General features: G+C 42.4%; 1 long non-coding RNA gene across 1 annotated transcript in view; it reads right to left on the bottom strand.

Moving 5' to 3' along the window:
• The window catches only part of LOC146802358 (uncharacterized), a 205,447-nt gene that overhangs the window by 47,006 nt on the left and 131,601 nt on the right, over window positions 1-26,840 (bottom strand). The window contains exon 4 of the long non-coding RNA XR_014967379.1: window positions 23,757-23,833. This is a non-coding gene — a long non-coding RNA (uncharacterized LOC146802358). The remainder of the gene's footprint in view (window positions 1-23,756; window positions 23,834-26,840) is intronic.

Below are 26,840 nucleotides of genomic sequence, written 5' to 3'. Positions count from 1 at the left end.
ATTGTTAATTCATGATTTAAATGTATAGATTTGTAACAGGAGGTCGCATCCTGCAATAGGTTTACAGTCAGTAGCATCACACTCTACTCCTATTTACCCAATTGCAAGTTTAGAAATCAGAAACTCCTAGAAATGCAGAATGTTAGATCACCCCCCTTTTTTCTGTCTTCTCCAGGTGAACCATTAATAGAGTGGTCAAAGTTTAAAAAAGTATTTGGTAACTATGCTCGGGTTTGTGGTACTTATTTGAGTGCTGAACGCAAACATGCATTGTTATTACATTGTTTGGGGGCAGAGGGGTAGATCAGTGGCGGTTCGTCCATTGGGGGCGTTGGGGCGTAGCCCCCCCGCCCGTAGCTCCCTCGGCATTTCTAAACTTAAGTAAACTGAATCAGTTTACTTAAGTTTAAAGATGCCGAGCAGCCGAGGGAGAACCAACTGACAATCATGTCAGTCAGCATGACGTTGGACCGCCCACCCCCTTCAGAGTCTGAAGGGGGTGGGCGGTCCGGCGTCATGTTGACTGACATGATTGTATCAGACATGGGGCAACAGGCAGCAGCACAAGTGCGCATGAGTGGGGAAGGTGAGCGGATTTTCACCCGTGCCCAGTCATGCGCACTTGAGTTTGCACTGGCTTGCGCATGCCCATTAGGAGCCCCTCGGTCTCCTAATGGGCAGGCGGCGGGCGTAGCGTAAGCTGTGCCGTCGGCCAATCCTGGCGCTGCTGGCCGCGCCAGGATTGGCTGAGAGGGGTTGGTAGGCCCCTCCAGTTCCGTTCGTGAAGGCGCCCAGGGGAGCAGAGATCTGAGAGGTGGCGTGGACCGGCTGTGAGGTAAGTTTTTAAAAAAAATATTACATTCCCCCCGTGCGCGACCCCCCCCCTCCCTGCGAGCCGCGACTGGCATCATGAATCATGATGGGTGTTGTTAGACCGCCGCACACAGTCTGTTTTAGGAAGGGAGTGGGACTCTGGATTATTATATACTTTATGCCAGCCCAGTCCGGCCGACCTGAAGTGCCCTGGACTTGCAAAAAAAGGTCTTGGCCGCGCCGTCAGAAGCTCTTCCGTCACTAGCAGCCTGTCACTCCTCAGCGCGTCGGAATCCGAGGTCAAAGGAAGCCGTCCACAGAAGGAGGCACTTCGTCGACACTGGACCGTCTGTGTCTAAGTTTAAGGGAAGTGTGAATGACTACAAAAATAACCCGGGCCTGAGCGTTAGCCCAGGGTCCAGCACCTTTCAGCATGAACAGTGATGGGGAAAATGTTAGGATAAAGGAGAGCTTGTTCTAAACCCCAGAAAAATGCGCGGGAATCGAGTTTTACTTTTGCGAAGGGCACAGACACAACCGTACAGTTGTGAATCACATTACTGCCAAAACCGTAAATTTATGACCCCGCGTGGGCGTCTTCAAAAGCAAGGCGCGGCGTCACCCTAGATACAAGGCACAATGAAAGCTGGAGACTCGCGGTCCGAGCCTGTCCGCACTAACATGGGCCTCGATAGCTCTTTGTCCAGTGTGTTTCATTTAAGGGTTTTAGCATCCCCCTCTATTTCCCCCAAAATGCCGCGATTGCAAGGCTGGCTTGCAGCAATGACATTCTTCCTCTGAGGACAGCCGTCTCCAGGTCACTGGGAGTTCGCGTTGATGCGTAGGAGAGCCCAGCCCAGTCCTTCCAATCGTAGGGTGCAGTCAGAAAATTCCATTTCCAACCATTGGTGCCCGGTACATGTTCTATTCATGACACACGCGCTATCACTGTCCTTTTTGTTAATCACCACCAACCTCAAAGCAATATTTCACCCTTACATATAAATGCGCAACAGAAACATCACAATATAAAAGTTTAAAACCAGCGCATTCAGGCTGGGTTGTAGATGCAGCGATTGTATTGTAAGTAAACGGGGGCCTCATCAGGAGAAAATAATGACATCTGACCAGCCAGATGTTTATCATGTGTCTTGCCAACAGTGTTTGTGGTCTGCATTAGGAGAAATTGGTTGGTAGTTGGGGGAGGGTCTGCCTTATTTTATCTGTAAACTGATTCTTGCCCTATTTACATTTAGAGATAACGTTTTAGACCATTGTGTATATCAGGTACGACGATGAAGCACCGAGATACAATGCTATTTGTTGTTGTTATGTGTGATGTAAAAGATTAATACCATTTACGTATGATTTTAGACTCCCTGGTGTAAATTGTATTTCAACTGTGACAATTGTTCTTGCTGAGTCTAACAGATACCAAGAGCACCGCAGGCCATTTGTTGTGTCCCGGGTCACGAGCATTTGTCGCAGCGGGTAAATCACAGCAAGGGGAGATGTGTGGCTGGCTCGTCTACTCTCCGTGCTCCAAGTCCACTGCACGTGTGGCAAAGTCTTTTATTAAACAGCACACTTCAGTAATGGAAAGTGAATGAAAGGGAAATACAAAGGTGTGTAGGTACTCAGTGACCAAGAGTGTCTTTGTGTTATTGAGAAGTGCTGGCACTCTCCCATCAAAATTATTGCACGACCCTCACTCAGAGAAATCTCTCTTGGAAGCTGATGCATGTTTTCTACACATAGCGGGTAGCAGGCTGCACAGTGGGGAATGAGTGGTAGGCAGGGTGTATTGTTGGGATCTTGTGTGGGGGAGAGTTTTTTTGTCGTTTGTGACAGATCAGAGGGGCCTGAGGACGCGTCGCAGGACGTAGAGTGCGATGAAGGAGGTGGTTGAAGATAGAGTGCTGTGGGATATGGGTGCATTTTTGGCAGGTAGATACGGTTAGCAGCCCCTTAGTATGATGGTTTTATTTAAGTTTTCTGGAGAGGTGCATGAGTGCACAGGGAGAGGATGGAGACAAACAGATTATTATAAGGTCCCAAGTAGAGCAAGGGACAGAGCGTTGGATACAAGATAAAGTTAAAGGCAAAAGTGAAACAGATAGGAGAAGGAAAGACACAGCGACTGATGCAGAAGGGGCACAGAGAGCAAAGGGTCTAGGAGTGGTGGATAAAGGCAGAGGCGGTTAGGGGGGATGGGCACAGGGAAGAGAAAATGTACAGAGGAGTGATCCGTAAGGGCACGTGGAGAGGCAAAGACACAGAGGTGTGATGTATAAGGGCAAAGGGAGAGCAAAGACACCGAGGAGTGATATGTAAGGGGTCTGGGAGAGCAGAGACAGACAGGAGTGATATGCAAGGGCACAAGAAGAGGAAAACAAACAGAGGAGTGATATGTAGTGACACTGCGAGAGAAAAAACACACAGTAGTGATATGTAAGGGCACATGGAGAGGCAAAGGCACAGATGAGAGATATGTAAGGCCGCGGACAAAGGAAAGCACACAGGACAGGAGTGATATGTAAGGGCACAGGGAGAGCAAAGACACATATACTGACTAAGCAGCTACCTATGTTATATGACATCTCTTTATTAATTTAATAACTGCACTTTCACAATTGCTTTATTAACCTTCCTGCTTTCTCAATTTGCTTGAAAATGCACCATTTGTCCACTCTTTTTTCTGCGTAGGTTGTTCCGGCTCACTCGCTACGCTCGCTCGTTGCGCTGCATTAGGACAATAATGTTACGCCCCACCACTTTCAAATGTCACCAGCCGCCACTGGGTAGGATGTATTAGAAATTGTACCTGAGCTCCCGCACGCTGAAGCACTTGATTTAAATGAGTATGAAATCGACTTTGCAAAGTTAGATTGACATTATTTGCCATGTGTAAGTACCATCTTAGAAAGATACCATTTTGGTTTGAGGTGTCAGGGTAAGGACAAATCGGTGGAGGAGTTTGTGACTGCTTTGAGGAAGTTGGGATCAAACTGCAAATTTGGGGGTGCAACAGAAGAAAGGATTAGGGATCAGTTTGTGTTGCGGTGCAACAGTGACAAAATACATGAGGAACTTTGGATGAAAGATGAGCCACCTCTTGAGGAGGTGCTCATTGTCGCAAAACAAGTTGAGCACATGATGAAGTGTGTGTGTGAACTAAAGGCAGGGAAAGAGGTACTTACTTCTAGTTCTTCAGGAACAGAACATGTTGCAGAGATTAATGCAGTTAAATCTCAAAGTGTTCCAGAGGTGAAACAGTCTTCAGAGGGGAAAGATGCCAGGAGAAAGGAGCAGAATTCCAATGTTACTTGCTGCAGGTGTGGGTTTGGAGGCCATAGGGCCAATGATAAATTCTGTTCCGCTTTATTACAAGTTTGCAATTCTTGTGGTATGTGTTGTAGGAAAAAATACAGAAGAAACAATAAGGGCAGGAACAAGGAACCATGTCAAGAGATTATGTTACAAGTTATTGACTCCGAAAAGATATTCCCTTCTGAGGTGGTTAGCATTGATGGAAAAGAGACCTTGATGAAATTTGATTCTTGTTCTCGCATCACAATCATCAGCAGACGTTGTTGAGGTTGTTTCCAGATAATAAATCCCTCACTAGAATGGACATACAACCTGGAGGCTATGGTGGGAGTAAGATTGATATGTTAGGATATTTTGATGCAACCATTGGTGTGCGTGGTAAAAGCACTTGTGCGAAAATTTATGTTTCATGTAAGGGTGATGACCTGTTGGGTTGGGGCCATCAGAAGGAGTGGGGGTCAGTTTGCATCCAAGTAAATCTCCTTAGGTACAGGTTGACCAAATTGATTGTAACAAAAACTAGTTTGTTAAGGAGTTCAATGATGTTTCAAACAAACTTGGTAAGTTGGTCGGTTACAAACACAAGATCAGACTTTGAGACCATGCAACCCCAGTTGTGGCAAAGGTAAGAAGGATTCCCATGCATTTGCAAACAGCGGTTGACAAAGAACTCAAGAGGTTGGTAGAGTGTGAAGTTATTGAAGGAGTTGAAGCTACGGATTGGTTGGCTCCCATTGTCGTTGCACGCAAGGGAAATGGTGACATTCGCCTTTGTGTGGACTTGAGGGCGCTGAACAAAGAGGTTGTGGTTGACAAATTGCTGCTGCCCAACATTGAGGAAATGATTACGACATTTACCGGTGCTAAGGTATTTAGCACATTGGATCCGGTGTCGTCCTACCACCAGGTGGAATTACATGAGAGCTCGCAGGATCTAACCGCTTTCACTACTCCTTTTGGCATTTTTCATTTTAAAAGGATGCCATTTGGCTTAATTTCTGCTGCTGCAGTTTTTCAGAGTATTATGTCAGTCATTTTGAAAGATCAGCCTGGTGATAAGTGCTATCAGGACGACATAATTGTCTTTGGATCTATTAATGTAGAACATGACCAGCGTGTTCGCCAGGTTTTGAAGAAGCTTCAGGTTGCAGGTTTGACACTCAAAGCTGAGAAGTGCAGGTTTGGTGTCAGTGAAGTAAGCTATTTGGGATACAAAGTTACTTCAACAGGGATCAGACCCAATAAAGAACTAGTGGACACAATAAAAGCCCTGAAGGAACCCAAAACCAAGGAGGAACTTTCTTCTTTTCAGGGAATGGTTGAGTATTATAGCCATTTCATAAAAGACTTTGCTAGCAAAATATTTCACATGATGAAACTGTTAAAAAAGAATACTGATTTTGTGTGGGCTGTTGAACGTACCCAGGAATTCACAGATGTAAAGCAAGAGTTGAGCTGTGCACCTTCGCTGCAGTCCTTTGAGACTTCGTCTGAGGCAAAGATTGTGTGTGATGCAAGTGGTAAGGGGCTGGGTGCATTGCTCATTCAAACTAGAAATGGCAAGGAAAATCTCATTGCGTGCCTCTTGAGAACTCTCAGGGACGCAGAACGCAACTATTCTGTAATTGAACAAGAGTCGTTAGCGGTGTTTTGGTCCATTATGAGGTTTAAACAATTTCTCTGGGTCATCATATTTGGAGTACAGACAGATCATAAACCCTTAGTTGAGTCTTTTGCCAAGAAAGGTCTTGATTCAATTTCATCTCGTATACGGAGATGGGTTGTGGGTTTACAAGACTTCTCCTTTACTGTCCAGTATGTTCCAGGTGCAAGCAACTATTCTGCTGACTTCTATCTAGACTTGTAGATTTGGATAATTCCCAGTCTGATGGAAGCGAAGAACTGGACGAAGAGGAGGGTGTGAGTGTTTGTGAGGTGACTGAGGGATCCATTGGTGAAGAAGAGTGGTTAACTGAACTTCAGAATGATGAGACTTTGTGTAAAATTAGGGATATAAGGGCATATGTATTAAACCCATTTCCCGTTCGCAAACGGGCCGATTCTCAGAATCAGCCCGTTTGCGAACGATAAAAAGCCTTTTGGGATGTATCATCCCAAAAGGCTCTTGCAAAATAGGGAATCGCAAAATATGCAATTCCCTATTTTGCGAAAGCATTTAAGGAATCGCAAACTGCAATTCCTTAAATGTGATGTAAACAGCACCCAAGTTGTGCGATTTCTCCTCAAGAAATCGCAAATTACCACCAACTTCAAGTTGGTGGTAATTTGCGACATCTTTGAAAAATGCAATTTTTGGCATTTTTCAAAGGGCCATGTGGCGTTCATGTGCACCACATGTGCACACATGCTCATTTCAGGGGTGCATCAGGGTGTCCTTATGATATCCTTGCACCCTTGAAATTGCATTTGCAATTTGCGAGTACAAATTGCGAATGTCTTCCCATTCATTCCTTTGGGCCTCTAGGCTCATAGGAATAAATGGAAAGACATTCCTTCATTGCGACTCGCAATTTGCGAGTCGCAATTAAGGAATACCGAGGAATCGCAAAATGTTTCTGAATTTTTTATTACATCTCGTTTTGCGACTCTCAAATAGCGATTCTCAAAAAATCACTATTTGAGAACCGCAAATGATGTATTTGATACATATGCCCCATAGTCAGTTTGGGTACGAAATGTAAAGCCCAACTCAAGGATTGTATAGAGGAGAAGATTGTGGATAAACTTGCTGTGGACAAAGGGTTTTTGGTGAGAGGCACAAGACTGATTCCTCCCATCTTACTACACCTTACGGAGGAACACGGTGGCAGGCTGACGACAGTCGCGGGAGCTCCCGGCACAGCGCGAGGCACGGAATAAATTTTGAAAGAAATAACCCGCAGAAAGATGCAATAGATGCGGTATAATACACTCCAGACGCATCTAAACATTGGAGAATTAAATTGAGCAGAAATACCTTTTTATTTTTTAACGCCAAGATAATCCTTCCACCAGCAAAAGGGTCAGGAAGCGGCAGATCACCTCGGGACCTGGAGACGCCGGGCTGACCTTTGGAGGAAGACGCAGTCCACAGCGGCACGGATCGGCTTCCGGGCCGGGGGCGGCAGAGACAGAACAGTATACCAATCAAGAAGGCAGGAGGAGAAAATTGCAAAGAGCCGAGGAGGGCTCAGCGATGTGGGTTCTGCCTCAGACTTTTGCACTGGTAAAACAGTAAGGCGAAGTAGCGGGAGAGAAATACGTGTAGAGGCTTGGCAGATGGAAAGAGACTCGCTTCCTATGGTTTTGGAGTCTCGCACACATAAGAAGAGGAAGGAGGGGAGGGTAGACTTTACAGATTTAGAAAGTGGAAAAGATCAGCTAGGGTCAGAGACGCTAGTAGGGCCGGAAAAGGACATAATTTGTGCATCTAATAAAGGGACTCCTGCCCCCCAAACTAGAAATAGATACCAGTGCGCTCCTACCTCGAGGTGAAAAACAGAGGTAAAACCGTTTCAGAAGGAAAGACGGTCGGAGAGGTGGTGCCAATTTCCCCAAAGAAAAAAGTGATAAAATCTAGAGGGAATAAAAAGCGGAGTGGAGTCAATGCCACGCATATATTGGTAAAAACAACTCCCTCCCTAACATCCTATTTTAAAATAATGGAGCAGGTTGCAACCTCTAAAGGAGGGCGAAAGGGTGTACAAAAGGTCTCCGCCCCGCTACAAATGGAAAAACGCTTTGCATTATTGACGGAGGAGGAAAGAGGGGAGGATGGAGAATGTCAATCCAAAAACCAGTCTAGGGCACATGAGGCACTTAATAAAGTAAATTCCCCCTCTGTTATAGGGTCGTCCCCCATCATAGCACCTACACCAGAGCAAGGTTGTGGCAGCGCCTTGGATGGGGAAAATACCGATATACCTCTAGGAGCAGAGGGGGGAAGACCCAATTGGAATTGATGTTTCTGAACTTAAGAGAAGATATATTCTCAAAATTTGAGGTCTCAGAGACCATCCAGAGAGGGATTCATGATAAGTGTGATGTTTTAGAAGGAAAATTAGACGATATTGCCCCTTACTGGGACGTTGGAATGCGAGGTAAAAGTTCTCTCAGAAGCAGTGTCAGAGAATACTAAAGATCTTGAGAAACTAAAATTGCAGAATAAAACCTTACAGGAAGACATGGAGAGGATGGAGATGCAGGCGAGGCGGAACAATTTAAGAGTTCTTAAAATTCCGGAGGGCGCCGAAGGTGGAGACATCAAGGCTTTCATATGCAAAATTTTGAAAGAAGGAATCCTGAAGGATAGACCAGACATAGAACTGGATAAGGAGATTCAGAGAGTCCATAGAGACCCTTTTAAGTTAAATCACACTGGAAAGGCTCCGAGGAAAATATTGATTAATTTTTTCAAGTACACAGTTAAGGAGTTGGTGTTGGGGAGAGTCCTAAAGGAAACATCACTACAACACGAGTCTTTCAGTTATCAAATTAGGTCAGACCTTGGAAAGAGAACCGCACAAAGGCAGTGGGACCTTGGAACAAGAATGCCTGCTTTAAGAAGTCAGGGGCAAAGGTTCAAATTAAATTCCCAGCCACGCTCAAAATAATTTGGAAAAACAAGATGTATAATATTAGCTCCCCAGATGTAGAATTGATTTAGAGATAGATATAGATAATCAGGGATTAGATTAGATGGTGGTGGTAGGAGGTGGTAGGTGCGTTGAGTGTGTTGTGGATAGTATAAAATGGAGAACAATAAATAAATAAAGAAAATATAGTATAATATACATACAAGGGTTCAACTGATGTATTTTTTTTTTTAGTGGATGACTCTAGCTGTAAAGGGAGGATCTCGAATGTTGTTTACTAATCGCCAAGGGAGTAGTAGGAGGGTTCCTCGAGGGGGGTGGGAGGCACAGGGTGTGGGGAGCAAGGGAAAAAAATGTTGTCCTCATACATGCTTTAGGTTTATGATGGAAGAATTCAGAGAGTTATAAGGATGGATAGGCCTATTAAAGTCAAAATATTAACAAGGAACGTGAATGGATTGAGGAGTAGGAGAAAGTTATCTCGGGTTATAGAATTTTTGAAAAATAGTGAAGCACATATTCTTCTCTTACAAGAGACTCATTTGGAGGCACAAGAGTGAAAACAGAGTTTTAGCAAAGTTAGATGGATTCAGGAGGTGCTCTGTTCCGAACAAAGAGGTAGCACTAGGGGAGTAGCACTGATTATAAGGAGTAATGCAGGAATAAATGTGGTAAAACAGGAAACGGATCAGTCAGGGAGATGGTTGGTGGCAACTTTAGCAATTCAGGATAGACCCTTAGTCTGTGTAGTATACTACGGACCTAATGAAGACAATCCGGGGGCACTTTTAAAACTTGAAGTCTGTTTGTTAGACACACGATTATAATGGGAGGAGATTTTAACTTAGTTCTAATTAAGGAAATAGATCGAACCTCGAAAGCAAAATATAATAGCTCCCCTAAAATGTTTGCTAGGTTAAAAAATATAATTAGAGAGTTAAATTTGCTCGATATTTGGCGAAGCAAGAAAGGGGAAACCAGAGATTTTACGTTTTACAGTAAAAAATATAAGCACCATTCACGAATTGATTATTTTCTTATAGATCAAGAATTGTTTACAGAGGTGGAGACAATAAATCATATTCCTGCCATATTATCAGACCACTCAGCAGTAGTTATGGCTTTGGGGCTGCGGCAAAAAGTGTTACAAAAAAGGTGGACAGTAGATAGGACTATATTATTGAATGATGAAGTGACTATTGAGTTAGGGGAAAAGGCAGACGAGTATTTTAACTTCAATATCGGGACGCTAAGGATCAGATAGTATGGGAGGCTTCTAAAGCCAATATAAGGGGGATACTTAGCTCCATAACGGTGGGAAGGAAGAGACCCTTGAAAAAAGATGAAGCAAATAATATAAGTGAGATCAAGGCAAAAGAAGAAGAATTACAGAAAGCATCAATGGAAAGTTTAAGCACAGTGCCCCACCTGGAGAAAGAGTTGGAGAGCTTACACACTGAATTTCAGGCCAACCTACATAAGAAGCTTTTAGATAGGTGGAAAGTTAGCAAGCTTCAGCATTTTGCATATGGGGAGAAATGCAGCTCTTTATTGGCATGGAAAGCTAAAATAGATAGAGCAAGGAATATCATAAAGAACTTAATTAAAAGTGAGTCAGGAGGAATTATACAAGCGGATGAAGAGATTTGTGAAGAAGCCCGAAGCTTCATGAGTGAATTGTATAAGGAGGATATTATGCCAGGACAAGAGATTATTGAGAAGTGGTTAAAATCAATAACACTCCCTCAGTTGACTGAGGAACATAAGGCATTCTTGCGAGGAGATATCACTGAGGAAGAAGTAAGAATACAATGTAAAAAGATGGCTAGGGGAAAAGCTGCAGGCCCGGATGGGCTCCCAATAGAGCTGTACCTATGTATCTTGGACAAGGTTGTGCCAATTTAAAAAAAATCTGTTTAATAAAATTTATATAGGAGGGGAAAATCCACCTTGTTCACGGGCGGAAGCCACAGTTACGTTGATATTAAAACCAAATAAAGATCCCCAGAAGATAGAGTCCTAGAGACCGATATCTTTATTAAATTCAGATTATAAGGTATTTACAGGTATAGTGGCAGCAAGGTTTGCAAAGGTAATAAAGGGGGTGGTCCATTCAGATTAGAGAGGCTTTATACCAGGGAGGCAGCTGAATGAACTTACATTTCAGGTAATGGGGGCCATAGATATGGCAGAAGCAAAGAAGGCTCTATTAACGGTAGTAGCAATAGATGCTGCCAAAGCTTTTGACCAAGTTAATTGGATATATCTATGGGAGACCCTAAAAAGTTTTGGTTTTCCGAATAACATGGTTGAGGCCGTGAAAAGCTTATATTTCAGCCCTAAAGCAAAGGTACTGGTTAATGGGGCTCTTGTTCAATCTGTACATTGAGCCATTTGCCACCTGGCTCAGAGAAGACAACCAAATATACCCCTACAAATTGGGAGAGCTAGAACTTAAACTTGCTTTATATGCTGACGATTTGCTTTTATATACAACGAATCCCTTAGAGGCAATCCCTAGGTTAATTGAGAAGGCGAAAAGGTTTGGTGAAGTCTCGGGGTATAAAATTAACAAGGAAAAAACTAACATAATGCAATGGAACCAAATAATAGGATGTCAGGGGGTTAAGAATCAAATTAGATATTTAGGAGTTCAGCTAACACAGAAACTAGAGGATATCCCTATAGTTAATTGGAAGAGAGTAAGTAAGGAGGTTATAAGTTTACTTGTACGATGGGCCAACCTCCCGCTAAACATCTAGGGGAGGGTTTATCTCGTGAAAATGATAATCTCACCTAAAATCACCTTCTAATTCTATTCCATTGCTCTTTAGGAAAGAAAATAGCCAAGCTACAACGGAAAATAGGCAATTTTATCTGGGCAACGAAAGGCCCGAGAATAGCCTGGAAAGAACTTAGAAGAGGCCTCATATTGGGTGGTCTGGCGTTGCCGGATCTATTTACGTATTGCTACGCTGTTCATTTAAAAAAAATTCTAATGCTGGCTAGTAAGACCGATACTTCATCGTTAGGGTTATGTTTTGAGGCCATGCTGAAAGATGTGGTGCAAGGGCAGGAACACTTTCTTTATAAATATGGGGACCCGAAGTTCTACAAAAAAGTAAGGTTAAAAATCTTAAGAGCAGCCCTAGAGACCTGGGTGCATATAAGGAAAAGAATGAAAATCTCATATTATGCAGCGCAGGCCCCAGTCTGGGACTCCCCAGGCTCCCCTGAATGCTTACGAGATCATCTGAGCCAGCCTTTGAAAATGGGAGGTATAAGGTGCTGGGGAGATTAACAAGAGAAATTCAACCTAATAAGTTGGGAAGCGCTCAATAAGTTAACAAGAGGAACATTGACTAGATTCAAGTTTTACCAGTTATCCTCTTGGTGGGCGACACAAAACTGGCCTCAAGAGGAGGAAATCCCAAAATTGGATCAAGTCAATAGAACGGACAAATGGAAAAGGAAATTTCGTTTTGGTATTGGGCCTTGCTGGATGCTGAGGATAATGTGGAAAGTGAAGTTAAAAGTCTGTGGGGTAAAGAATATAGAGACGATGACACTGATATCTACAAAATATGGTCTGACTCTTTTGTTATGTTGCAGGCTATCGTAAAACCAGCCGCGCTCAGAAGGAACCACTTGTATACGGCCTACAGAGTTTACTGGTCTCCTCAAAAGTTATCTCAGGTTACGGGAAATACATATAATTGTCGTAGGTGCAAGTATCCTGTAGCTGATGACATACATATGTTTATGGAATGTCCGAGAATTAAACTCTATTGGACAGAGGTATGTAAACCTTTGGAAGAAGTGTTGGGGAAACCGACTGAAGTAAGGACCAGCTTGATTTTCTTCGGTCTTCTATATGACTATCACTTGAATGCACCTAGTTCTAATTTTATATTTTATGTGGTAATCTTAGCAAGGCGAGAAATATGTAAGAGCTGGAAATCAGAAGCTCCCCCAACTTTTGTTGAATGTTTAAAGAACAGCATCTATACTAGTGAACCAGACATGACCTGTGACCAAAGAAGTAGAGTTAAGATCTGGTCCGCTTTGTGAGATTGGAGGGAGAAGACAAGTGGGTCCCATGATTAAGCCGATTTTACTGTTGGTCCTAGCCTCCTTAGTAACATCCTGGGGCCCCTAAAGTGAACAGGAGTTGCAAATGGAAACAGTATTATCTTTGAAGGAAAGCTCCTTTTTCTCTCCACTTCCTCCGAGGGTTGGCATAGGCTGGTATGGAGAGATAGGAGTAATCCTAATAAGAGCTTTGGCAGTATGAGGACAATAAAATAATTTTTGTTTTAAAAAAAGACTGATTCCTCCCGAGAAGTTAAGAGGGAAAATTTTACGTTTTGCCCATGAGGGTCACATGGGCATTGTAAAGACTAAAGGGAGGCTTCGTAGAGATTTTTGGTGGCCCTCACTCGATCGTGATGTTGAGCATTTGATTAGAGATTGCGTTAAATGTGTAGTCTGCGACAAGAGGCTTAAGACTAGTCAGTTGCCCATGGTATGCAGAACACTGCCCAGATATCCCTGAGAAGAGGTTGCGATGGATATTTTGGGGTCCATAGAGGTGAACATGCTACTCCCTATGTCATTGTCATTATGGACTTGTACTCCAGGTGGGTTGAAGTATCATGCGTGCGTGACATTTCTTCTTCGGCTGTGATCAGATTTCTGGAGGGGGTGTTTAAGAGAGAGAGTTTTCCCAGATACCTACTTACGGACCATGGTGTACAATTCTGCTCTCAAGTGACAAAGTTTTACTTGCAGAGGTGTGGAATTGTACACAAAAAATCGGCTCTTTATCACCCTGAGACTAATGGTGTCATAGAGAGAGTCATTAAAACCTTAAATGAAGGTATACAACTAGCAAGGGTGAATGGTTTGGATTGGAAGAAGGAGTTATCAAGTAGATTGTTGGGTTATCATTTTTCACAGCATGGCTCCACTGGCAAAAACTCTTTTTGAACTGTTTAAAGGAAGATCCCCATCTATGTGTGTATGTCCTGGTTGGATGTGCTGGTGTAAGGGCTGTGTTGATAATATCCCTGGTGAATGGAGAGAGAAAGATATTTCTATTCAACCCAAGAGGAAAGAAGATTTTGACTCCCATAATTGTGTGAGAAATGTTGAAGTCAGTGTTGGTGATTTTGTCAAAATTAAAGCGCCTAAAGGGTGTGCTGATTGGTCAAAATTCACAAGAGAATTACAAGTAATCAAATGTTTCAAGAATGCTGTAAAGAAACATGATGGTCGCATTTGGAAGAAGAGCAGGGTTGCTGTCATTCGGCAATAGCAGGCTTCTTCTGACAACTCAATTTGTAATTCACAACCAGGTGGAAGTTGGACCTGTGATTCAGGCTTACAAGGTTCATCTAGTAGTACTCCCTCAGTTCACAGGAGAAGCTTTAGGGAGATCAGGAAACCTACTTATTTGAAAGATTTTGTTGTGTAAGATGTTCTTCATGTTTTTATTAACTTTTTTTAATTGTGAGATTAGGTTAATGCAAAAAGAACTATTGATGGACAGAATGCAGAACAATGTCATACATTCACCCCAGTACAGAGATCTGGACCTAAATCCTTTGTTTTTTTGCTCACCATGCCATTCCAGTTTGGACCCAGCCATATGCAAATCAGTCTTGACCCTGCAGCCAATGGGAGCAGTCCAGCCCGAACTGCCAGGCCAGGTCCTCCCTGGAGTGGAAACAAGCATCCTAGGACCGGTTTCAGGGTTTCACCCCTCTTCAGCCAGAATAGCTTGATTCCAGTGGCATGGAGAGCACGGGACTCACTTCTGAGCATACCCGTCCCACTCAGGGTGACAAATGGAAAAACAACAATTGATGGACAGAATGCAGAACAATATCATACATTCACCCCAGTACAGAGATCTGGGCCTAAATCCATCGTTTTTTTGTTCACCATGCCATTCCAGTTTGAACCCAACCATATGCAAATCAGTCTTGACCCTGTGCCTCATGGGAACAGTTCAGCCCGAACTGCCAAGCCAGGTCCTCCCTGGACTGGAAACAAGCATCCTAGGACCGGTTTCGGGGTTTCACCCCTCTTCAGCCAGGATAGCTTGATTCCAGTGGCATGGAGAGCACGGGACTCACGTCTGAGCATACCCGTCCCACTCGGGGTGAAAAATGCAAAAACAACAATTGATGGGCAGAATACAGAACAATGTCATACATTCACCCCAGTACAGAGATCTGGGCCTAAATCCATCGGGTTTTTTCTCACCATGCCATTCCAGTTTGGACCCAGCCATATGCAAATCAGTCTTGACCCTGCAGCCAATGGGAGCAGTCCAGCCCGAACTGCCTGGCCAGGTCCTCCCTGGACTGGAAACAAGCATCCTAGGACCGGTTTCGGGGTTTCACCCCTCTTCAGCCAGGATAGCTTGATTCCAGTGGCATGGAGAGCACGGGACTCACGTCTGAGCATACCCGTCCCACTCGGGGTGACAAATGCAAAAAGAACTATTGATGGACAGAATGCAGAACAATGTCATACATTCACCCCAGTACAGAGATCTGGGCCGAAATCCATCGTGTTTTTGCTTGCCATTCCAGTCTGGACCCAGCCATATGAGATTAGGTTTCCAATTTCATACTTTCTTACTTTATACTCTGTCTACCTCCATGCTTATCCTTGTATATTTCACATTTGTTTACTGCATTCGTTTTTATTATATACTTCTGTGCTTATTATTGTATGAGAGGGAGAAGTGTGGCATGGAACCTCATCTATGATGAGGTCACTGTCAGAACTCTTACAGAAGACTCTGCGTGTGAGAGGATTCTGAGAGTTGACAGTTGTTGTGCCATCGCCGTTGGATGAGGTGTTAGGAATAAACCTCTCTCACCTGTTCTGGCATCATGTCCCCTTTCTTCACAACATCACAGGAAGCCCTTTGAAGTGTAAGTGGGCCTGGGTACACACCTAAGCCACCTTTGTGTTACTGTTTAGAAGCAATATACAATCCCCAATAGCTGAACCATTCACATTCATGTGACCCAAGACACAGGCACAAATGGCTAGGTCGCAAAAAGGTCAACGTTCTAAAAGTGGCTTTTTCAAACTTAAAATCTGACTTTACCATTAAAAGAGATTTTAAATTACAATTCATTTTAGTGCAAACAGCATAGCTCTATCCGCTCCCAATCCAAAGTTAGCTCTTTTTAAATGCAATATGGTAACTTCATGTCAGTCAATGAGAGAGGTAGGCTTTACAACAGTGAAAAATGACTTTAGGAGTCTTTCACTGACAGGGCATTCAAAACATAAGTACACATATCCTACTTTTTAAATACATTGCACCCTACCCTAAGAGCCTGGAGGGCCAACCTTAGGGGTGGCGTATAAGTATTATAAAGGAAGGTTTAGGCTTGGCAACAGGTTTACTTTGAGAAGTCAAAATGGCAGTTTAAAACTGCCCAGTTTAAAACTGCCCTGGAAGCTGCAGTGGCAGGCCTAAGACAACCAGGTGGAAGTTGGGCCTGTGATTCAGGCTTACAAGGTTCGTCTAGTAGTACTCCCTCAGTTCACAGGAGAAGCTTTAGGGAGATCAGTAAACCTACTTATTTGAAAGATTTTGTTGTGTAAGATGTTCTTCATGTTTTTATTAACTTTTTAAAATTGTTTTGAGATTAGGTTAATGCAAAAAGAACTATTAATGGACAGAATGCAGAACAATGTCATACATTCACCCCAGTACAGAGATCTGGGCCTAAATCCATTGTTTTTTTGCTCACCATGCCATTCCAGTTTGGACCCAGTCATATGCAAATCAGTCTTGACCCTGCAGCCAATGGGAGCAGTCCAGACCGAACTGCCAGGCCAGGTCCTCCCTGGACTGGAAACAAGCATCCTAGGACCGGTTTCGGGGTTTCACCCCTCTTCAGCCAGAATAGCTTGATTCCAGTGGCATGGAGAGCACGGGACTCACTTCTTAGCATACCCGTCCCACTCGGGGTGACAAATGCAAAAAGAACTATTGATGGGCAGAATACAGAACAATGTCATACATTCACCCCAGTACAGGGATCTGGGCCTAAATCCATCGGGTTTTTTCTCACCATGCTATTCCAGTTTGGACCCAGCGATATGCAAATCAGTCTTGATCCTGCAGCCAATGGGAGCAGTCCAGCCCGAACTGCCAGGCCAGGTCCTCCCTGGACTGGAAACAAGAATCCTAGGACCGGTTTCGGGGTTTCACCCCTCTTCAGCCAGGATAGCTTGATTCCAGTGGCATGGAGAGCACGAGACTCACGTCTGAGCATACCCGTCCCACTCGGGGTGACAAATGCAAAAAGAACTATTGATGGACAGAATGCAGAACAATGTCATACATTCACCCCAGTACAGAGATCTGGGCCTAAATCCATCGTGTTTTTGCTCGCCATTCCAGTTTGGACCCAGCCATATGAGATTAGGTTTCCAATTTCATACTTTCTTACTTTATACTCTGTCTACCTCCATGCTTATCTTTGTATATTTCACATTTGTTTACTGCATTCGTTGTTATTATATACTGCTGTGCTTTTTTTTGTATGAGAGGGAGAAGTGTGGCATGGAACCTCATCTATGATGAGGTCACTGTCAGAACTCTTACAGAAGACTCTGTGTGTGAGAGGATTCTGAGAGTTGACAGTTGTTGTGCCATCGCCGGTGGATGAGGTGTTAGGAATAAACCTCTCTCACTTGATCTGGCATCATGTCTCCTTTCTTCACAACATCACAGGAAGCCCTTTGAAGTGTAAGTGGGCCTGGGTACACACCTAAGCCACCTTTGTGTTACTGTTTAGAAGCAATATACAATCCCCAATAGCTGAACCATTCACATTCATGTGACCCAAGACACAGGCACAAATGGTTCGGTCGCAAAAAGGTCAACGTTCTAAAAGTGGCTTTTTCAAACTTAAAATCTGACTTTACAATTAAAAGAGATTTTAAATTACAATTCATTTTAGTGCAAACAGCATAGCTCTATCCGCTCCCAATCCAAAGTTAGCTCTTTTTAAATGCAATATGGTAACTTCATGTCAGTCAATGAAAGAGGTAGGCTTTACAACAGTGAAAAATGACTTTAGGAGTCTTTCACTGACAGGGCATTCAAAACATAAGTACACATATCCTACTTTTTAAATACATTGCACCCTACCCTAAGAGCCTGGAGGGCCAACCTTAGGGGTGGCGTATAAGTATTATAAAGGAAGGTTTAGGCCTGGCAACAGGTTTACTTTGAGAAGTCAAAATGGCAGTTTAAAACTGCCCAGTTTAAAATTGTCCTGGAAGCTGCAGTGGCAGGCCTAAGACATGTTTTAAAAGGCTACTTTAGAGCAAGGAATGCTTCTGCCCACTAGCAGCATTTAATTTTCAGGCTCAGGTTACATGCAGCACCATTTACTAAGGGCCAATCAGGTATATGCCAATGGTACCATGTTTCAGGGAGAGCGCACATGCACTTTACCACTGGTTAGCAGAAAAAAAGTGCACAGTCATAATGTCAAGTAAAAGGGTTCATGAACAGAGGGCAAAATAATCTGGAGGGTGAACCCACAAAAAGCCCCCGTCCAACAGGGTGCATATGTTGGTTGCACCCCTGGAGCACTTTACATATTAAAGTTATGTAATTAGTGTGCTTTTTTGCTCTTATGTACCCTTCATTGTATTTCAAAAATTCATGTAGCAGTGTATTTCAGTGCAGATTTTAAATTATTCACAAATGTTTACTACATATATTATTGTTTTCACATGTATAAAATGTTTTCCTTTTTTTAAAATCATCTTTATTGGCATTTCACTAATTAATCCAATACTGTGTTTCACATGGTATACATAGTAATAGCAGTACTCCTGTCTTAACAAGATCCAATACACAATGTAACACAATTATAATAACTTCTGTGTCATATCATAACATTTAATTTATAATATTTTGATATTGCATCAATAATACACATATATATTTTTTCTTTCATTTTACATCATTATGCAAGATGCCTACGTTTTCAAAACAGAAAAGTGTATTTAAGCTCCGTACGGATATGCATTAAGGAGAGAGGAATCTTCAGCTTCCAAAGAGACTTGGTTTGTGCAAGCTAAAGCTGTAAACACCCTCAGCAAAGGCCATAGGCTTCTCAGAGCCAGCCGGGCTGATCAGCTTGCTTGAGTATGCTACAACTAAAATTCAGAGACATAATGTGACTTTCTGGAAGTACAGAAATACAGAGCTCCTGTTTAGCTGAAGCATGTGGGCTAGAGGCCACCCCAAGAAAGTGAGACTGGTACTTTTGATGCTAAAACAGCTTAGCTAGGGCCTAGAAGGGAGGGATTGGTGAAACAGAGACTAATTCCCATTCAGCTCAAAGAAGATATGCTATACCGTTCTAATGCTGGAATACTGGTAAATATTCTGCTTATTAATTGCATTGATTATGTTTGTTTTCATAGTTACAACTATACGCATTATCTACACTAGATTAGGACGTTCATTTTAATAACATTTTTAAAGACTACCATAATGTGGAGTCTTGTGTGTGTCCACTCATAGTGAAAGAAGGTTCAGAGGTCACTAACAACACATAATCTTGCAAGTCTCACAGGACTGATCATTGCCCACAGTGCACCATCCTCAGATAATGCAAAGGCAGTTCATGGGCTCCAGTCTACCTAGTTTCCTGTATTTATTTGGTACGTTGACTGAACCTGCACTTTGCTAGAGGGAGTAACCTGAACCTGGAGGCATTTTGCATACATTGCAAAAAAAGAACCATATGGCGGTCAATGTGGAGCTGACTTTTGAGTAATCATGAGTGACACACACAAGACTTTACCAATGATCACTAATAGCAGAGATGCCTGCTGAAGTATTGTTTTCCTTCCTCAGTTCAGACAAGAGCTCCCTCTTTGATGTGGGTGTGTCATGTGCTAGACAAGTGAAGGATATTTCCCATTTTGATTTCCTTTTTTAATCTCATTTTGAATCTGTTCTCCAATGGTTTCACAAGCTGCTACGATAAGGGTACCTTTCAGGGCACCATTAACATTTCACCTCTTGGGAAGGGGTTTCCCTGAGGCAGAGGGTGAAATAACCATTGTCATAAATGCACACGCTGCATATCCCCTTGAAATGTTTTGCTCCTGGTTGGAGTTTCATCCTGTAGATACAAACACCAGGCACTTTCATACATACAAAGCAGCCCTTACATATACGGAATAGGAACCTTATCACACCCAGAAATCCCTCTATGATATTAGGAACACCAAGCTTGGTTTGATGAACATTTGCCAAATGTAATACAGGATGTCAGCGTGGGTCTCCTAAGTAATTCAGCTGCTACGTGCCCTGTGTCGGTTCGTTATACTTCGCACTCAAATGCAGCAAATCAGAGTGCTCTGGAATTAAGACAGTTACTAAATCAATTGGTGACAATAAATTTGACAGCCATAAGAGTATGTTTTACAGACCGCATAGACTAGAGTAATGTTTCCTGGTCCTGCACAATAATCCATGCATCATCCTACAACTATTAATGCAATCATGGCCAATGTGTTCATAAAGAAAGATGAGATTCCATTTGGAATCGCTCGCAAGACTAATCAGTCAGCTGGAAGTAGTCTATCCTCACATATCACTGCAAGATAGACATAGAATGGTGACTATTTGTGTGTTCCACTTGGTATGGTACCACCTGTAAAGGAATGCGCGACATGGGGAATAATTGTTACGGTACCTAGACTACTGCACATTACACACCCTCATTGGCAGTGTATCCAGAGGTGTTAAAACAAATACAGAGTGGGCATGGAGCTGATCCAGCTGTTGATTTAGGTATGAAATTAAAAAGCTATTCTGAAACAATGTCCTCAATAGTTTTTTGTAGCATTCAAGAGGAGGCAGTGGTTCTCACAGTGCACCAGTGCTTGACTACTCTTCCTCTTCAAGACCAAGAATGGGAGCTTTCTAAAATTACTTCAGAAGTAAATACCTCTGTAGGCCAGGATTCTTTTGGTTCTCAAGCTGCAAAAATTGCAACTTAAAACTAAAAATGAGTCCAAGGGTTCTGGTCAACTTATATACTGGAGTTTACGGCACTCCCAAGAAATCACTTTGCATAGGTTGGGTTTTCGGCTTAATATATATCATGCGTTCATGCGCCCTTTCTTTCTCTTACCCCAACAGTGTTATGCAGAGAAATACAATGCATTCTGCAATCTTAGTTATAGGTCCTATGTCTGTCAACTTTTTGCACATATTGTCCAAGAAGCGTTTAAAAGTCGAAGCGCTTCTGCAGCTCACCCAGGAGGCCTGGTGATAGCTGAAACAATATCAATAATCCTCAAGATGCTGTAATTTAAACCAGTCTTTGCCTTCCTTGTAAACTGTAGTAGTGCACACTAACCTGCAAAACGGTACTTAATCATGTCAGGTTTCTGTTTCAGGTGAAATCTGGAGGGGAGCCGCTGTGGAACCGTGATGTGGGCCGCCGTCCGGGGAGCAGAATCGGAACAGGAAAGGTCGCGTAGGAAGAGGAGATGACGAAGGTGCCGACGGGGAGGACCAGAGGAACTGCAGGTAAGACCTTGGCTGCCGGAGTCTAGAGCGCTGGATGATGCCGGGCGACTCTACAGGTGAGTCCACAGGTGAGTGGGGAAGAGAGAAGTCTGTCTGGAAGCAGGAATGAGGCCAAGCGCTGGGTCATGGTTCGGACCCGGATTAAGTACCACGTCCAACACATGTAGCTTTCTCCCGTGAGGCATGTGGTGCACGAGGTAGAGCGGTAGGTCCATAATCGGACACCCTGGGGGGAAAACAGGTGTTTGCGCAACGGTTTTGATCTTTGGGGAAGGTAGGTGCAAGTGTGACAATTGGAAGCAAGAAAAAGCACGTGTCTATGCCCCACAGTGTCTACTAGTGTAAACTGATCCAAGGCATTCAATTCAAGGCATACGATTCATGGCATACAAATGAAGACAGGCCCTGGAGAGAAACAGTAGGGCGCTCAACCGGTCCATGGGTCCCAGAGTATGTTCACAGCGTCATAGTACGCCATTATTTGCATGACCGGTAATATCACATGTGCTCTATGTGCCAGACACAGAGTACAGAGAGTGCAAGAGGGGGTCATATCACTGAAAACCCCTTCTAGATGAGAAGAGCTCTAATGAAATCATTGGCACAATACTGGGCAGTAAACAGCCTTCTGTGTGTCCACCTTTACATTCATAAGGTGCACAACTGGGGGGATAAGGGGCTGCTTATAAGAATATTTGACCTCAAACATGTTATAATGCCTAAATCTTGACACTAGTAAAAACCAAATCAACAAGACAACCCTTGCTTGAGGACTATGGATTGCTTGATATTTGTATAATGTTTCATCAACAAGGATAAGGTTGTAAAAGAATGGTAGCCCTTTCAGTACAGTATAAAAATCAATGATTAAAATGTCTCTCTTGTTGTCCACATATTGAGAGGAGAGCAGTAGTCTTCAAAGATCATGGACCATTCATTTTTACCAGAATATTTGCATAACCAACAAAAGACAGGCCAAAATGTGTTTAGCGGCTTTACAGTTTTAATGTCACTTCCTCAGGATCAACCTCAAAATGATTATTCACAGCTTTCCTTGAAATGCTCAATTTGTATGCGATGAAGTTGCAAGCAAAAAATATCGCTGTTCTTTTTGGCTTAAATGATACAGTTACAAAGATGTCTCATTGGATAAGTAATCACTTGCATTCTACCAGTGTTTCCACTTTCTAAAGAGATTTGTTTTATTTTTTGCTTGAACTTTCATGACATTTTAATATTTGCTGCAATATCATCATTCCTATTAGACCCATAAGCCTTAAGGTGGTCTTTCCCAAAATGTTTTGCCTTCACCCCTCCAATTTTGCTGAATTCGTTTTTATTGGCTTTGGGACTCTGTGCACTTTACCACTGCAGTGCTAAAGTGTTTGTGCTCACTCCTTAAAGCATGGTAAACTTGGCTTACATCAGATTGGCATGTTTAATTTTCCTATTAGTCCCTTGAAAAGTGGTATACCATTTACCCAGGGCAGGTAAATTAAATGCTACTAGTGGGCCTGCAGCACTTATTGTGCCACCAACTTAATTAGCCCCTTAAAAAGTGTCTCAGACCTACCATTGCAGCCTGTATCCGGTTTCAACGTGCCAATTTTGATTTGGCAAAATATTCTCAGTGCCAGGACTAAAGCTTCTTTTTATTACATATAAGACACCCCTAAGGTAGGCCATAAACAGCTTATAGGGCAGGTTGCATGGGTTTTAAAAAGTTGGACATGTACTCTTAAAGTGATAGAGAAAAACTCACAAATTCATTTTTCACTACTGTGAGGCCTACCTCTCCGAAAGGATAACATTGGGTTCCCTCATTACAGTGGTAACTTTTATTTGGGAGCAGGTAGAAATATCATGGTTGGTGTCTAAGGAATTGTAATTTCAAATCGTCTTTAATGGTAAAGTTTGGTTTAGTGTCGCAATTCTGAAAATGCCACTTTTAGAAAGTTAGTAATGAAAGGGGTGGGCCCTAAACTACACAGCTAGATTGGACCAGTAAATATTTTAAAAAGTCAAAACATCTAGCTGACCATTTGTTGGCTGTCTACTTTTAGACAGACTCAGACCAAATTCACAAATCAGATGGTCTATTACGTTTACTTATTCATTTTCAATAATTTCATTTTATAAATCCTCAAGGCAGAGGTCAGATATACATAACATTCATATTATATAAACCAAACAGAATTGAGACATAGTGACAAATAACAAATAACAGAAACATTTTTTAGATGGTTTCCAGTCCAAAAACAGAAAAAACGGTAACCCACTAATCAAGTTTTCAAGAAGCACTGGGGTTACCACACAACGGGGTAAACAACATTTCAGGTAACAAAGGGGTACAGTATTCAATACATATATTTCCCTAAGTTGCTACGCATTCTGATTTAAATTCTTACCCTGTTGGTTAGCAGTGCCAACGCATTTCAAGTCCCACTCTATTTTTGGGGGCTCTCTTCAGGGCTGTGACCGGATTCTGTAAAAAACAATAAACACATGTGTATTGTTTTAGTACACACACCTCATTCTCTATCATCTCTATTGCACTCATAGATATTTCAAGATTATATCTACCTCAAATTGGTCTTGGGCATCTCTTCAATGAAATGGGAGACTATTGTGAAATTGTTTTCCTAAAAGGACAAGGTCATTTAGTTACTCATTGCCCAATTTTACATTCTTATTAATTAGTTGTTTGTGGATGTTTGTGGATTTATCACAGATTTCCCTTTGGCTTCAACTGTCACCTATTCTTCAGCTTAACGCTATATTTGACATGGCTTGTGGTGCCGATTTGTTTATGAGCCTGAAAACACAAAATTATTATCAATGGTGGAAAGGAGGCTCTAGGCTTTTGATTGAAAGACTGGCGCATAATTTTAAAATCCTTTGTTGTAGCACTTACTTGCTGTTGAAGTTACTACTGACAGTTTGTGCTTGCCATGGCAGAAATACAAGGATCTTAATCACTCTTGTTCCTAATAATGGCTATGTCCTAAAGAGAACACGAGCAAAATCAATATCTTTTTAAGCGTCTCCTTTTAACTGCTAAAGTCAAATATTTCAAAGCAACTCGTTGTCAGCACACGTTTTTGCAAACATCCTTAGTTATTCCTTCCACATCCAGCTGGCTCTCTGGAACTCTGTTTCTGCCTGAGAGCTCGTTTTGTTGAAAAAGGACTTCCTGTTCCAATTCCGTTTACAATGTAGTTGGGTGGCAAGGCATGCTCGTCAATGTAGTTTTGTAATTATGATGACTTTTCCTCAACCGATTAGTGCTTGCATGGGATGATTTCATTTCGACTTTGAAACTTGTGCGCACCATCTTTATGGTATTATCTTTAACCCAGTTAATTAATTGGTTGCATCATGATTATTGAGCTCCGATTAACAATATCAAAAACGTCTGTGCTCGTTGCATTTCCTTATCAATAAAGTGTTTGCGCTGCAAAAGTTGCTCATATTTATTTCGAAAACATATGCACGTTATGGTTTATTCTGCGTGTGAGCATTTTGCAAAGCATTGGCTCTTCCATTACAGACACCTTGACAGCAAAGGTCTTTGGCAGACGGTGGTAGCACCTGGTAATTTTGAGCATGTGCGCACATATTCAGTTAATTTCTCTTCCATCATTTTCTGTATGGATTTTTATTGGGAGCGCTTTATTACATCGCCATGGCCTTCCGATGATTGTTCCCTAATTGGTGAGGCTGTTAAACATCGTTTCTGGGGGGACAGGCACGTTCTCTATTATTTCGCCTTTTGAAAGAGCTGTGGTGATCATTCGAAAAAGGGCCCTTTTTAGGTTCTTGCGATTGCCGACATTTCATTAAGGCCTGATATAGCGCTGTTAAATTTCAGGATGAGGTAAGCTTCTTTCTGCAGCAAGATTGTTGATCGATGTTGGACTATTCTCAACCAGATCTCTTGGTTTGTCTTTCCAATATACATAATTTCCATAAAAGAGACTAAGTCCGAACGTAGAAATCTTTACTGCTACTTCGTCCCGAGGGCCCCCGATGACAATGCCTCCTCAGACACCACTGGCTGCCTTTCTGAACCTTACATTCTCAGACATTTTTCTTCTAAAGTTTTTCTAAGTCCAAAGGTAAGCAGGGCCGTTTCTACCATTAGGCAAGACTGGGCGGCCGCCTAGGGTGGCAAAAGGGGGAGGGTGGCAAAAAATATGAGTTTGGGAATATCTAATGCATTAATTCTTCTAGCCTGTTTGACAGGGGTAGAGAGGGATGGTAGTAAAAGGGAGGGGGCGGCATTTTTCGATTCTCGCCTAGGTCGGCAAAACACCTAGAAACGGTCCTGAAGGTAAGTGGAGACCAGGCCCAATCGACTTTGTCTATCCAAATTGCTATCCATCATGGTCGGCCATAACTTTCAACTTTAGCCCTGTGTCACGTGACTAGCTGTCCACGGTTGGCGCTTTGATCTTTTAAGTGCTATTTTACACTTTAAACTTTAAACATTTATAACTCTGGTTTTACTGATTGGATTTTGTCATTTTTGGTGTCAAATAATGTATTAAAATGTATTCTATTTTTCTAAATTGGTGTGGGATTTTTCTTGTCTTGTGTTTTCAATTTATTACTGTTTAAGTGCTGCATAAATAGTTACACATTGCCTCCAAGTTAAGCATGGCTGCTTTCATGCCAAGATACCCAGCACAGGTTAATTTAATGACTTTTTGTGGTTCATCCTGACATTGATTGTGACTGTTGCTGGAGTAGGGTTTCACCCCCCTCAACCAACAGTTCAATTTCTCACAATCCCTTTGTGGCTTACAATGTAATTACACTTCTACTGATGATGCACTTTTTTCCTAAAAATCCAATACTCCAATACCGTCTATTGAGATTCAGGAACTGCACCATATACATCTTCTGAGTGAAATAAAAGGGATTACTCTGTTATTAAAATCAGTGTGTACCCTTTGCTGAATGGTGATACATGGGAAACGGTGCCTTATCAAATTTTGGGCCCTGCAGTTTACATTTTGACCAAGCCTAATGTAAATGCTGTTAAACGACTGAGTTTTATTTATTTTTTAATTCTTTTTATTTGCTTTTTAACAAGAGTCAGAATAATCAATACAGTCACTGATAAATAAGTTCCCAATGACTCCAGTAAAAAAAAAGGAGTAACACAGAATGATACACAAACAAGATTCATGATTGATGAATACATTAGACCAGGATGGCCAAATAGAGATATATTCGACTAAGACCAACGCCCAAAAGACCATATTTCCCCTGTTTCGTTAACTGATCGAGGACCCCGAGCTTTAGCAATAGCAGTCTCACATTCATAAATTTGATGAAGAATAGACCAAAATTCGGACACCGTTTGTGGCATAGGATCAATCCATGCCCTAGCAACACAAAGACGCGCACTAACAATTATAATCATAATTAATGCTCTCAAACTGGGGGTCAATCCATCTTTAATACCCAACATGATTTCCTTCTCA

Source organism: Triturus cristatus, chromosome 8 (assembly GCF_964204655.1).
Source record: "Triturus cristatus chromosome 8, aTriCri1.1, whole genome shotgun sequence".
Lineage (NCBI taxonomy): Eukaryota > Metazoa > Chordata > Amphibia > Caudata > Salamandridae > Triturus > Triturus cristatus.
Note: the sequence above shows the minus strand (reverse complement) of the source record. Positions and strands in the feature narration are given on the sequence as shown.